General features: G+C 41.0%; 1 protein-coding gene across 2 annotated transcripts in view; it reads right to left on the bottom strand.

Moving 5' to 3' along the window:
• TRIM2 (tripartite motif containing 2) overlaps nt 1-8,441 on the bottom strand; it is a 128,185-nt gene extending 119,744 nt beyond the window's left edge. The window contains exon 1 of one of the 2 annotated variants that reach the window (XM_078852492.1): nt 8,424-8,441. The gene's annotated coding sequence lies outside the window, so the exon portion shown is untranslated. Of the gene's footprint in view, nt 1-7,793; nt 7,896-8,423 lie in introns of those variants that run through there. The other variant, XM_073341388.2, reaches the window with a different exon arrangement.
• Nucleotides 8,442-14,515: the final 6,074 nt, after the last annotated feature.

Genomic DNA, 14,515 nt, shown 5'->3' with positions numbered 1-14,515 from the left:
GACGATACCCTGACCTTCTTGATAATAAGCAAGATCTCTCATGAGGATAAATTATTTGGCCTTCTAGTTTATCCCTTTGGGAACCAAATTACTGCCTCAGAAAAAGAGCTACCTGTCCTATTATCCCTTAACTAATAAGAACTGCAAAATCCTTGTCAAACTACTAGCCATCTAGCTTGATAAAATAACCCTTCATCCAACCAGATCAAGCTGGATTTATGAGTATTTACATGCCCTCAAGTAATCTTTCAAGACCACATTGTTCATTGTTCTCTGTAATATAAGAAAAACATTCTTCATTTCTTCGGATGCCGAAAAGGCATTCAAGGGGATACAATGGCCCTTCATGTTCAGAGGCTTGCATTAGTTTAGTTGCTTTATTGAACAGACAACCCTGTGACTGTGAGGGTATATCTGATTTTGGCTGATATCAATCCTGACTGTTGATTAGGTGTATGTTACCTTACTTACATAAATTGTACAATCAATCAATCCAAAAATCTATGTTACTGCCAACTATAATTCAGAATTTAAAGTAACAAAAATGAGGACATTCAAAGTCACAGTGTACTTCCAAAAGCCACAGCAGCATGGGCCCCTTGTGCTTACATAGTGTTTAATATTACTAAATACACTGCTAGGTTTATACCCTACATGACAGAGCTTCTTCTCGGACTTGGTGGGTCCCGCGCTTCTGTTTAGCAGTGGGCCAGGGTATTCCGTTCTCTGTCAGAATTTTCCCCACACCCCTGGGCTTGCTGTCAACACCCCCCGCCGGAGCAGGGTTCCTCCCAGCTTCCTTGACAGGGAGAGGGAAGGGGAGCCTCTCAGTCTCTGGTAGCCCCTCCAGGCATGGTGGTAATAGACCCAACAGTCACTTCAGTCTCTCCCCTCTGGCGGGCTCTCTTCCCTCAGCCCTCTGGGGCCCAGAAGGAGCATCTGCCACATTGAGCGGGGATTCTTCCACTCTTTGCCTCTGTACCTGTGTGGTTTCTCTCCTGGTGGTTGTCAGCATCTGCACTGCCCAACTCTCCAGTAGCTCACCTTCCTCCCTCAGCTCCTATCACATGCCCCTATCTGGATGGAGGGGAGGCTTTTAACAGGTTCTGGCAGGCCCTTGATTGGCCTCAGGTGTCCTAATTAACCTAGAGTAACCTCTGTTCAGTTACCAAGGGAAAAGGGACCTGCTTATCCTGGAGCTAATATACCTGCCTTCCGCCACTCATGTTGCCATCTGGCCTGTCCCCGTCACACCTAATAAAAACCCAGTGCTAGAAATCATAGTGATGGGTATAATATAAATGTCTAGGTAGATGGAACATTTATGAAATATGCAGAGTTATGTTATCCCATTTATTCAATTTGTCCACCCTCTCCAGGATGATGATGATCCGAAGAGTATGTACAAATTGAATAAATGGGATAACACAACCTTCAGAACTGAAGATCATACTATATGATGGTTTTGCAAGTTAATGGGAGTTTTGTCTGAGACTGGATGGCAGGTTCAGCCCTAACTTATGTACATGATAAATGCCTCCTAGTTCACACACTGGCTTTAAAAAAAAAGCGAGCGCAAAAGGCAGTGTTTACAACTGTATGATGTATTACTGTATAGAGCTAACTGGGAATTTTTCACTGAAATGTTTGTCTGTTGGAAAAGACCGATTAATCAAACCAAAACTTTTTGTGGAAGCATACTGCTTTTGACAGGACGATTTCTCAAGTCCAGGATGAAATCTCTGTCAAAACCAGCAAAGGGAGAGAGGGACCACAGAATAGCCAACAACACAGTGATTGGAGTACTTACCTGCGTTCTGGGAGATCTAGGTTTAACTCCCTTCTCTGCCTAATTCAGTGCTCTAACCACCAGGCTACAGTCTCAGCCCCGCTCTCTGGCCCAGTGAATATTTAATAATTTACGCAGAGTGGCTGAGAGAGAGAGAGAGAGAGAGTCAGTGTAGGGACTCGAAATTGTGTTTTCTACATCCCAGGGGAGTGCCCTAACCAGTGGGCTACTGGCCACCCCAGGGTCTCTTGGTCCCTCATTTTTTCATTAAAAGTTCTCAGGGTCCCAGTTTTGTCCCAGTGCAGAACAAAACCAAATGCCAAAACCTCAAAAGTTTTCAGGAAACTGAATTCTTGTTTTCCAGCCAGCACTACTACTGAAATCTACAGCTGAGATGGGAGGGGAGCAAGGGGCTAGGTGTTATCAGACAGTACTAACTAAAGCACTGTAACCCATGCTGACAGTCTGCTGCTCCTGTAGAGAGACACCTTGTCCACCTGCAAGGATCACAATGCAGGATCAGAGCCTGCATGAATGAATGTGTGAAGTTATTCTTTGATGGGCATGAACTATGTTATAGCTGTTATATGTGGGTATTTAATGTTAATGTTTTGGTGATGTGATTAAATGTGGGTGAATATACTCCATTAACATAATGACTCTATACTAATGGGCTTAAAGGAATCATTATCAATGGCCCCCAACTGTTTCATAATTCATGTTTATGTTTTCTTGAGGTGATTCAATTTAGATGAATACACATCATTAAATTAATAGTTGGATATTAAAAACCTTAAGGGAAACATTACCAGTGGGTCAGGACTATTTTGAATCAGGTCACAGAAAGATTTACGCCATTTTTAATTATATACTAACAAAAAAAAATATCTAAATGGATTTTGGTATCCTCCTGAATGACTACTGGCTACATATATATATGTATGTAAGTAACTTAGATTCAAATGGCAAACGAGAAAACTGGTTAAACTGTAATTTAACAATACAGTAAGGAGATGTGTAGTTTTAATGGAAGTGTATGCTTTCTTGACAATTACTGTATCTCCTTTCACATTTGAAAATAAGAAGAGAAAGAGAGCTTCAAGTTTTTTAAACATGCTTTAAACAATCATCTTGTCAAACGACAAAATAGGTTCTGCAGTCTTTTGCTACTGGAGGACAACAACGGCCAAATGGAGTTTCATTTATGCAATTTCAATTATTAAAGCAACTATTTATCAGGATTTAACAAGCAACCTGGTTTTGGAGCAGAAGAAGAGATCTAATGTGTTCTGTGATCTGAGATGTCAAATACAAGAGTATTTGGTCTGTGTGGAACCATAATAAGGGCCTGATCCAAAGCCCATTCAACTCAATGGAAATACTTTGTATCAGACTTAACTCATTACTTATTGTAATTGAGTTCTAACCTTCTTCATTTTTCATCACAGTTTTTAATGAAAAGTGTGTTCCAATTCCACTTCTGGTTTGCATAATGTGCCTAAACTTATTTTATAGTGGTTCAAGATCATCACCAGTCAGTGTTTCATTCTGGAGCTCTCGCTAATGCCAGTTTAAATCAGGAATAACTCCATTGACTCATTTTCCTATTTATTTGGTTGTTTAAAAAATATTTTCCTCTATCCAGTGCTGTGTGAAAGACCCATGTAAACAACAATTGAGATTAACTAACTGATTAACTACACAGGGGAAACAGTGAACCTGATTACAAACAAGGTGCTATTATAACACAACTGCGAAGTGTATGCCATGTCCACCTCCAGGGGCTAGTCCATATAGAGGATAACAGCCTACTACTGCTGCCTGTTAGTGGAGTTATATTGATATCTCATATGGTAGAGCTCTGTACTTTAGTGCTAAAGTGGGAGTCATTACACTGTTAAATGCACAAAGTAGACAAAGTGAAAAAATGGAGGAAAATTATTTTCTCTAATCTACTTCAGTTAAAGAATTCTTTGGTGCTGTAATGAAAGAAAGTAAAAAAAAATCTCAGACAGAAGCATGACTATTATTAAAGTGAAGGTGTCCCTGTAACACTGCAATAATCTATTTTGATTTTTTTTTAAAATATAGACAATAATCCCAATTAACCAAAGATGATCCTGGTTTCCTGAAAGAGGAATAAACAAACCTAGTGTAGTTTCTTAACTATTACAATATATTTGTTTAATTATATAAAGTTATTTCCCAGAGCCACTGCATGGATTTATTTGCCTTGGAGGAAAGTACATTTGTGATGTAGCATTTGACAGGACCTATTTAAAATGTTCACTGCTTCTTACCCTGCCACTTACTTTTTGATTTTGTATTTAAAATAGGTTGTTAGCTCTTTGGAGAAGAGACTCTTTTTGTTCTGTGTTTATACAGTGCCTAGCACAATGGTGTCCAGGTCCACTCTGCTGTCACATACCCCCACCCCCATCAGGAAAAGACTAATGTGCTCCTGTGGGCTCAACCTATAGTAAACAGGCACACCTGCAAGCCTGTTGCACTTGGAGGAAGAAAGCTTAAAAGGGAGAGTTTGTCATAGGAAGGGATGGCAACTGGCAGGTAAGCTGCTGTGCCCCAGAGTTAGCTGACTCTTGCAACAGAGCTGCTTGGAGAAAGACAGCTTACAAGTATTTGCTGCAAGGACCCACCAGATCAGGTATAAGCTGAGTGCAGCAGGGAGGAATTGTAAGACAAGCTGTGACCTGGCATCTAGCTGTACCCAACCTTCATTAACAAGCCACACCCAGTAGACTCTTTTGAAACGTTGAGAGACCGAGCACACCGATAACTGGAAGTACTGTAGAGCAGTGGTTCTCAAAGCCAGTCCGCTTAGCCCGCGCTGCTTTCCAGAGCCCCCATTGGCCTGGAGCGGCGAACCGCAGCCAGTGGGAGCCGCGATCAGCCGAACCTGCGGACACGGCAAGTAAACAAACCGGTACTGCCCGCCAGGGGCTTTCCCTGGCCAAGTGGCAAACCGGCTTTGAAAACCACTGCTGTAGAGGGGGAAAGGTCTCTGAAAACACCCGGCCTGTCACAAAATGGTGAAGGATGATGGCATTGCACCCCCAGCATAATTCTATTTCTCCAGTTAGATCTCGGGCATGAATGCTAGTAAAGCTCAAATCACAGCATTTACATGGAAAGAGAAAACACAAACAGGCCTGAAAAATATTTGTTGCAAAATTCAGCAGAATATTTATGGAAAATTGTCCTGACCTACTTTGCTTCCTCTTGCTGGGATTCAGGAGGGAGAAGGAGTGTTGCCTAGAGAACTGAGGGGAAAGAAAAACCAACATAGAGACTAAAGTTATTCAATGCTGGCAGTAAAGATGAAGTGGACAATGAGCTCAAGTCTCTCAGTCAGCTTAGGGCGCAAAGTTTGTTCTAGTTTTAGGGCAAAAGGGTGCTAAGAAAATAGGAAGGGTAATTTTCCTTGTGGGGAGGAGTAACTGGGAGGGAGGCAGGGCCCTGGTCTGGGGGGAAAAAAAACAAGGAAACTATGGAGAAGAGGATCTTCTTCATCTTCAGTACCTCATTGCGTAATGAAGATGGTTATGGATTTACTATAAATTAATATCTTGCCATTTATTACACCCCAGCCTTTACCTTTAGAATGGAGAATACCAAAAATTCCAGGATAAATGTAACTACTGCAATAGTAAATGTCAAGAGTGGACTGTACTCCCCGTTAGTACTCTCAGGATGAGACCAACCTTAAAATAATAGGTTAGCCCATAGCTCAGCCAAATAGTCAATCTAGCTTTTCCATACCATACCAAGGTAGCGAATCTGGCAGTTTTACACCTATCCAAAGTATTTTGCAGAAAAAACAAACAAACCAGACAACATTTAGTTCCATTAGTGCTCCCTATATTGGAAGGCTGCTTGTGTACTCTCTCTCCCATTTCAGGAAAAAAATTATCTGCAAAGAGGTAGAACCCAGTAGCGCACACACAAGGATGTTCAGACTCCAGTGCTTAAAAAAAAAAAAAAGTCTAATATCACTAATGCACATAATAGAAAGTGAAGCTCTGTCTCTGGGCAGCAGCACCAGGAACTGCAAGGGTTGTTTAACATTCAGTGAGCATATGCCTAAAAAGTCAGTGCACATATTTGCAAATTTCACTGCATATCTGTGCATCACTGAACTTTGTTTAGGCACGATCAGTTCAGAGCAGAGATGGAACTTTTTTGGATGAAATCTGGTACAATATGTAGCACAACTGAAACAGAAAACAGTTTTTCTTAGTCTGTCCCCTCCCCCCCCCATTGTGTGTGTGTGTGTGTGTGTGTGTGTGTGTGTGTGTGAGAGAGAGAGAGAGAATATAATCTTGGATTCTGAACTGAAGCACAGCAGATAGAAAGATCCTGCACAGATTTTTAAACCCTGTTCCAAATCCTCCTGGAAGAACTTTTGAATAGATTCAGTGAAGTCATAGATAATTTCTCTATATTCAAGGGACTTATTTTTGGCTTTCAGCATTTATTGAATAAGCTACCATTAGGTTAATGCCATCCCCAGCTGGCAACCTTTCCCTAACTCCACTACCCTCGATTTCTGCTATTTTAATCTTTTTACATGTTTGAGATAGACGTAGTCCTTAGAGGTCACCACTTGCCTCAGCAGTTGGTTTGCTGCCAATCTGCCTGGGGAAACCTAACTCTACCAATTGTGATCAAAGATGACCATTTTCATATATAGCTAATGGTGAAGGCACATGTTCATCGCCATATATAAGCAGGGCGGGAGGCATAAGTAGCTGCAATGGAGAGACATCTACATGTTCAGTGGTGCCCCAATTTCAGCAAAGACAGCCAAATGCATCCCTGGTGTAACTACATTGACATCACTGGAGTTACACCAGGGATGCATTTGGCCCTTTATTTGCCATACAGTGATACATGAAACAAACAAAACCTTCATAATCACTTGATGCTGGTCACCTGTTTAAAAGAACTGCAATAATTAAATGTTTGCATGGGTCATAAAGGGTTCACAGTACTGTGACAGCCCCTAGTAAATAACAAACCCTGTAAATAAATAAACATGACATGACAACTCAAACAAACTGGACATGGCAGGCATTTCTGGTGTAATTATCTGAAATTTGTAAGCAGTACTGGTTGCAGATTGTTTTGAATATGCAGATTTCATTCATAACATATTAAGAGTTCACCAGCTATAAACTGAAATTCACTGCAGTGGAGTAACCATGCTATAAAATGCTTGCATTATACAGGAGATTGTAAACCAAGATGCTATGATCAGGTTATAAAAAGCACAAAACATACCAACCAACACCTGTGTTCTTGTTTACAATTCCTGTCTGCAGCGCTGAGAAACCTGCAACTCCACTGCTTCCCAACCACCATGTTATTCTGTATTCATGCCTTACAGCAAACAAAGCTCATCTCCCACTACATAAGAGTGAGAGATTTAATGAAAAACATGCATTGCTCACCCTGCTATTTTCATTGTTCTTTTCAGTTCAGATGCAAGCTAAATAGTACCCCGATGATGGGGATTTGGTTTTTCTTCTATAATAAGTTACTGTAGAATTTCTTAATCAGAAGTCCAATTCTATGTTCTTTTTTTTTAAAATACAAACAGATTCCAGGTGAAAAATGCCAGGAGAAATTTCTATTTTGTGCTTGCAAATAGTCTCTTTATGCAGAGGTATCTTTCTTCCTGTACCTCAAATACTATCTACAGTAATAGCATTTCTATCAGGCTTCTGGCTCTTCCTGTCACAAACAAAGCAGTACAGAAATCCTAAAAATCAACTGACACAATTGTAACCTATTTGCTCCGTAAATCTACCAAGGATCCCCTTCTCTCTCTAACATTTTCACTGAAAACCATTACAATACTGCAAAGAAACATTCTCACTGGGGATGTTTTTGGCTTTCATCTCACTGCTTTTTCAACCAGAACACTGGAGTTAGAAACCTTAATTAGCAATCTGAAAGCAGCACACAGGCCAGGAATACTTACATTTGCAATTGTGTTTGCGATATTTGTGCACTGATCCAGCACAAAGAAGAGAAAGAGCTTTTTTATAGACTGCCTTTCAAGCCTGGTAGCAGTGAAAAGAAGGCTGCTATCTGAAAGCTACTCATTTTCTATATGCTCTGCTCTCCTTGCTTCCTATGTGCATGCAACTCAGCTGCCAGATTTAATAACCATGTCAGCCTGTTTCCCTCATAAAGAGGCAGAGAGATGATAGGATGAAGATGAAGCAGCCAGCATGTTAATCTGTAGTTATGGCGACACTAACCCTTGAACAAATGTCAGGGTGTTATTGTCCTTGAAGAAATAAAATAAATCAACACTATTTCTTCTGAAGTAGTATTCAATGCTTTTTCACAATGCCATTAAAAATAGAAACACTCCTTACCTAGCAAAAGCTGACAACAAAGTTCATTTATCTTTTACTGTTATCTGACCTTTCACCAGACATTTTCCTTAACAAGGCATTTTTACCCCCAAATGAGAACAAAACCCACCTTCTTCAGAATTAATAAAGAATTACTCCTCCCCTCCCCTTCTTCATTTTAAAAGGAAATGTTTCCATATCCAGCTTTGTTGAATCTTTCAGAAAAAAAAATGAAAGCTCTCATTTACCATTTACATGTTCCCATGCAGTGATTCTCAGAGCCCTGGACCTTAACATCTGACGTAACCAGTTTCAGTTCTCTGTAGGCATGGAACATTTCCAAATCACAGGCCACAAAGCCAGCTCCATGGAGGTGAGGGATTGGCAAATCAAAGTTTACATGACTGGAGAATAGGGAAGCTGGTCTTGCAATGAAAAACGATAAACTAAAAACATAAAAAAAATATGACTGGCTTTGCTACAGTGTACAGATGCTGCAGAGATCATATGACATTGCTCTGCCTGTGTGTGTCTTTTTGTCTCTCTCATTTATATTCTCTACCCTTCCCTTCAAGGCACCTGTCTCAGCAGGGAGTGGTTTCTGTGGAAACTACAAACAGCCAGTTCTCCACTCAGAGAAACTGTTACCATGGAAACCTTACAAAATGTATATGGCCTAGATTATCATTCTTTTTTAAAATGAAAATTATATTGAAATTATTAATCATAAAATTGGAGCTAAGCGTGTTGGGGGGGTGAGAAATAGAGTAATAGCATTACAGAAAAACGCATTATTGTCACCAATAAAATTACAGTTCAACAAGCACTATCATAGCATCACATGCAGAGATAAAATTGTTTCTAAATAGAACTAAATGAGGCATGTCGTTTAGCCTTTTTTACTGAAAAGCGGACATTTATTTTTCTGTTTACCCTAGCGTTCGTTATAGCACCCAGGACTGAATTATCAAAATGCTGAGATTTGTTTAATTTGTGAATAATAATATTACCAGCCATGAACAGCATATTTAATAACCCAGACCCAACTACAAAACATATATGCAATATTCAAAATTGAAAGATCACATTCCGAAGCCTCACTATCTACTCAGAAATAATTTAAAAGAAAATCTTAAAATGTGCTGAATTGCCTAAAAGAAATTGTATTAGTCAGTGAGGCCTGGTTCCCAGTGGAACATGAACAATGAAGACACATTACTGTTTACTCCTCTTTCATCTTCTCAACAAATTTGGAGTTTACCCTGTCTGAATCCATGGTAGAGAAGGAGGATTTGATCAGATTATAAAACAAAGTATTTGGAAGATGGGATGGTTCGGGGTTTGATAATGGGATTATGGATTCTTTCATTTCTACAGCAGCAGTTCAAAATCCAGCCCAAATTGGTACTGACAAAGTGGTAATCTACCAATTGGTGTTCAGTGACCTATGTGAAATGACTTTGTGTGCTCAGTCTAATTTCTAGTGGACAGTCCACATCACACACCCCTACCACAACCTACATTTTAGCACCTTTGTTTGCAGTCTGAGCAGAGAGTGGTTAAGAAGGATGGACTACACATTCACCTTTACGGGTGATCCTTCGTGGACAGGATTGAAACATATTGCTTTAAAATATATTACCTCACCCACCTTCTCTCTCTAAGATCCTTGGACCAACATGGCTAAAACAACACTGCAGACAACATGGGATTAGAATATAAGAATGGCCATACTGGGTCAGACCAAAGGTCCATCGAGCCCAGTATCCTGTCTTCCAACAGTGGCCAATGCCAGGTGCCCCAGAGGGAGTGAACCTAACAGGTCATGATCAAGTGATCCATCCCCTGTTGCACATTCCCAGATTCTGGCAAACAGAAGCAAGGGACACCATCCGTGCCCATCCTGGCTAATAGCCATTGATGGACCTATCCTCCATGAATTTATCTAGTTCTCTTTTGAACCCTGTTATAGTCTTGGCCTTCACAACATCCTCTGGCAAAGAGCTCCACAGGTTGATTGTGCATTGTGTGAAGAAATACTTATGTGTTTGTTTTAAATCTGCTGCCTATTAATGTCATTTGGTGACCCCTAGGTTCTTGTGCTATGAGAAGGAGAAAATAACACTTCCTTATTTACTTTCTCCACACCAGTTATGATTTTATAGACCTCTGTCATATCCCCCCTTAGTCATATCTTTTCCAAGCTGAAAAGTCCAAATCTTATTAATCTCTCCTTATATGAAAGCTGTCCCATACCCCATTAATTTTTGTTGCCCTTTTCTGTACCTTTTCCAATACCAATATATGTTTTTTGAGATGGGGTGACCACAGCTGCAAGCAGTATTCAAGATGTGGGCGTACCATGGATTTATATAGAGGCAATATGATATTTTCTATCTTATTATCTGATTCCCAACATTCTGTTCATTTTTTTGGTTGCCAGTGCACATTGAGTGGATGTTTTCAGAGAACTATCCACAAGGACTCCAAGATCTCTTTCTTGAGTGGTAACAGCTAATTTAGACCCCATCATTTTATATGTAGAGTTGGAATTATGTTTTCCAATGTGTATTACTTTGCATTTATCAACATTGAATTTCATCTGCCAGTTTGTTGCCCATTCACCCAATTCTGTGAGGTCCCTTTGTAATTCTGCAGTCCGCTTTGGACTTAACTATCTTGAGTAGTTTCATATCATCTGAAAATTTTGCCACCTTGTTGTTTACGTCTTTTTCCAGATCATTTATGAATATGTTGAACAGTCCTGATCCCAGTACAGATCCATGAGGGACACCACTATTTACCCCATTCTGAAAACTGACCATTTATTCTTACCCTTTGTTTCCTTTAACCAGTTACTGATCCATGAAATGACCTTCCCTCTTATTCCAGGACAGCTTACTTTGTTTAAGAGCCTTTGGTGAAGGACCTTGTCAAAGGCTTTCTGAAACTCTACGTACTCTAAGAGCCAGCCTTACCCTGCCCTGCTGTGAGAATCCCTACTCCTGGACTGTTGACACACAGCGTCTCGCATGTAAGCTGCTCCTTGGATTGTGCAACTGAATTACACTAGCCAATATCTCCGGTCCCAGACACAACCCTAGGAACCTCCGTCTTGCAGTGTCCAGTTTTGCCCTTTGGACACTGCAAGCTTATATGAGTTAGCCAATTTAACAAAGAAATTGATATGTACCAGGCTTGTTCTCCCAAGGGGAGTCTCTGACATGCTTCAAACCAAACGCACTGCTTCAGGTAGAATAAACAAACAGATTTATTAACTACAAAGATAGATTTTAAGTGATTATAAGTCAAAGCATAACAAATCAGATTTGGTCAAATGAAATGAAAGCAAAACGCATTCTAAGCTGATCTTAACACTTTCAATGCCCTTACCAACTTAGATGCTTCTCACTACTGGCTAGATGGTTGACCTTCAGCCAGGCTCTCCCCATTGATGAGCGCTTCAGTCGCTTGGTGGTAATGTAAGTGGAAGAGAGAGAAAGAGCATGGCAAAGTCTCTCCCTTTAATCATGTTCTTTCTTCCCTCTTGGCTTCCTCCCCCCTCCCCCCCCAGAGTCAGGTGAGCATTACCTCGTTGCAGTCCCAAACTGACCAAAGGAAGGGGGGTGACTCATTCAAGAGTCCAACAGATCCTTTGTTGTTGCCTAGGCCAGTATCCTTCGTTCCTGTGAGGCTGGGCTGAGTTTGTCTCATACATGCCCTGATGAGGTGTGAACTGCCCCTCTGCTTCTGAAGAGTTTTTGCCTGGGCTTGCTTTAAGCCATGAGGACACATTGTGAGCCTCATAACTATATACATGAAATTACAACCTATAACATTACTATAACTTTTCTATAATGACGATTACTACAACATTACTATAACAACAATGATCAGTGCATCATGAGCCTTCTGAAGACACCCGACATGGCAAACTTTGCATTAGATACTACACAATCATATTATAAGGATGAACATGGGTGTACTGGATGTTTCCCTGAGCTACAGAATGTCACAATAACGTCAAAAGAAAAATGTTAGCCAGTGACCTCAGTCTAATTTGGTAGACCATAATGGAGATGATACAATTAAATTGTATTAGTTACTCTCAAATTAGTGACAAACTAGATTACATTATATGATCTCACATTCTATGAACATTAATAGCAGAAAAATAAAATTAATTTGTAACTATTTTGGCATTGTAGAGTGCAAGTAAAGTGTGTGAGAGTGTGTGTGTGAGAGAGAGAAGACTCATCCATGTCTCATTGTTTTATCTAGAAAAGTAGGAATAATAAACAAGGCACTTCTGAAACACAAAATCCAAGAAACTCCATTTGTTTTAGTGGGGTTAGGAGTACTGTGCAAGATTCATTTTGGGGTGCAGCATGCTTGCCAAATCCCCCCTCCCTCACCCCTCCCATGCATCCAGCCATGACTCTACTGACTTTCTGCCATTTCTTGGCAAAGGTTGCACCCAGGGAAAGCATCCTGGACAGAGCCCATGCCCATTCCTGAATGCCAGGGGGCACAATCTACCAAAACTATGAAATACAACTGTTTTGGGGTTTTTACTACCAGGGAAAGCAGATGAAAGGGAATTGGTGGGGCAGAGGTGCAGGTTGCCAAGGGTATTTTCGTTTTGAATACAAGTTATTAATTAGTTCCAAGATTCGATTATTGCTCTGGCTTATGACAGACATCTTTCCTCTTAGTTCCGCTTCTCAGTGTTTCCATCTATGAAACGTTAAGCTGGCACACATCACCAAAGTCATCACCACAACCGGCACTAGCTAGCTCTCATTTTAGTGCTTTCAGCAAGGAGGCCAACGACAGAGTGGCACACAATTACCCTTAGCTCTCAAGACTGTTCAAGTCAGTGCTGAGGCACATTGCTTGGGCAGCATAAGGAAACCTGCTGTGACCTTGCCTGACTGTATCAGTTCTGAGGAAAATTAGATGGCTTCAGGCTCCAGGGACATCAAGGCAGTACTTTCCACAAGCTCTGGACTTAATTTTGTGGTGTAGTGGAAACTGTGTTAAAATTATAAGTTACCACTTTAAATCATCCTGAACTTTTCTGGTCCTGCTTGCAGGGTAGAGGGCTCTGTAGGCAAGCATGTGATCTGAGTCTGCACAGAGTCTTCCTAGAGCAAGGTGGGTGAGTTGCACATTTCTGCCTAAGGAAGCAGCCCACATTCTCTTTCTTGGGTTCTTGTGTGTTTAAGTTCTGGATTTTAAGAAATAAAGTAGTGTTATGTTGTAAGCTTTCTGAAAGATTAAAAATATAAATACTCTAATTTCCCTGTGTGTGTGTGCCATTTGAACACACAAATTTGAATGTCTTTATTTCTCTACCACAAGGAAACAAGTCAAACACAAACTAAAACTGTCCACAAAGAAAACTAGGTTCCAAAATGACAGGTTTCAGAGTAACAGCCGTGTTAGTCTGTATTCGCAAAAAGAAAAGGAGTACTTGTGGCACCTTAGAGACTAACCAATTTATTTGAGCATGAGCTTTCGTGAGCTACAGCTCACTTCATCGGATAGCTCATGAAAGCTCATGCTCAAATAAATTGGTTAGTCTCTAAGGTGCCACAAGTACTCCTTTTCTTTTTAGGTTCCAAAAGACTAACTTATTCAGCTTTGGTTAGACCTCTGTAGGGCTTAACCTCAAATAAAGAATGAATAAAGTAATATTCTGGGAGGGCAGAGGTTTCAAGTGGAATGGAAATGAGGAAAGCTCGTATTCAAAACATTCATTACTATTCTTTTCCAGAACGCCAGTCCAAAATAGCTATTTTAGCAGATTTACAATTTAAGAACCCCAGGCCAAGGCATGCCTGCAAAAAAATCCCACAGAAAGCTAGAAAGAAGCAGAACTAACATTACATTGGTAGGAGTGTGCGTGTGTGTGTTTTGCACTTAAGCAGTAGCATCTCTTCCTTTAGTTTGGTGGAAGTGTCTTTGCATGCATGGAGGGTTCCATAGTTTGTGAGGGCAAGAAGCTCGTGGCTGGGTCAGGAGCCAGAATCTGAGAACTGTTCATTGTACCAGACACCCCACCTAATGTTCGGGTAAGAGGGTACATTAGCCATGGAGAGTAGGTACTGATTTATACAGACCTTTGACAAGCAGGACCGGTTTAACACAGGGGCTTTAGAAGTTGCAGCCCAGGGCTCTGGGCTAAGGGGGCCCCGGCGCAGCAGGCCGGCTGCTAGAACGTCTCTGCAGCCCCTGGCAGGAGGGGAGGAGGCTCCGCACGCTGCCCCCGCCCCCTGCACCATCCCCGCAGCTCCCATTGGCCAGGCTGCAGGGGTGGCACTTGCAGGGCATCCAT

Source organism: Lepidochelys kempii, chromosome 4 (genome assembly GCF_965140285.1).
Source record: "Lepidochelys kempii isolate rLepKem1 chromosome 4, rLepKem1.hap1, whole genome shotgun sequence".
In the NCBI taxonomy this organism is placed as follows: Eukaryota; Metazoa; Chordata; order Testudines; family Cheloniidae; genus Lepidochelys; species Lepidochelys kempii.
This window is presented reverse-complemented; position numbering and strand designations above follow the sequence as displayed.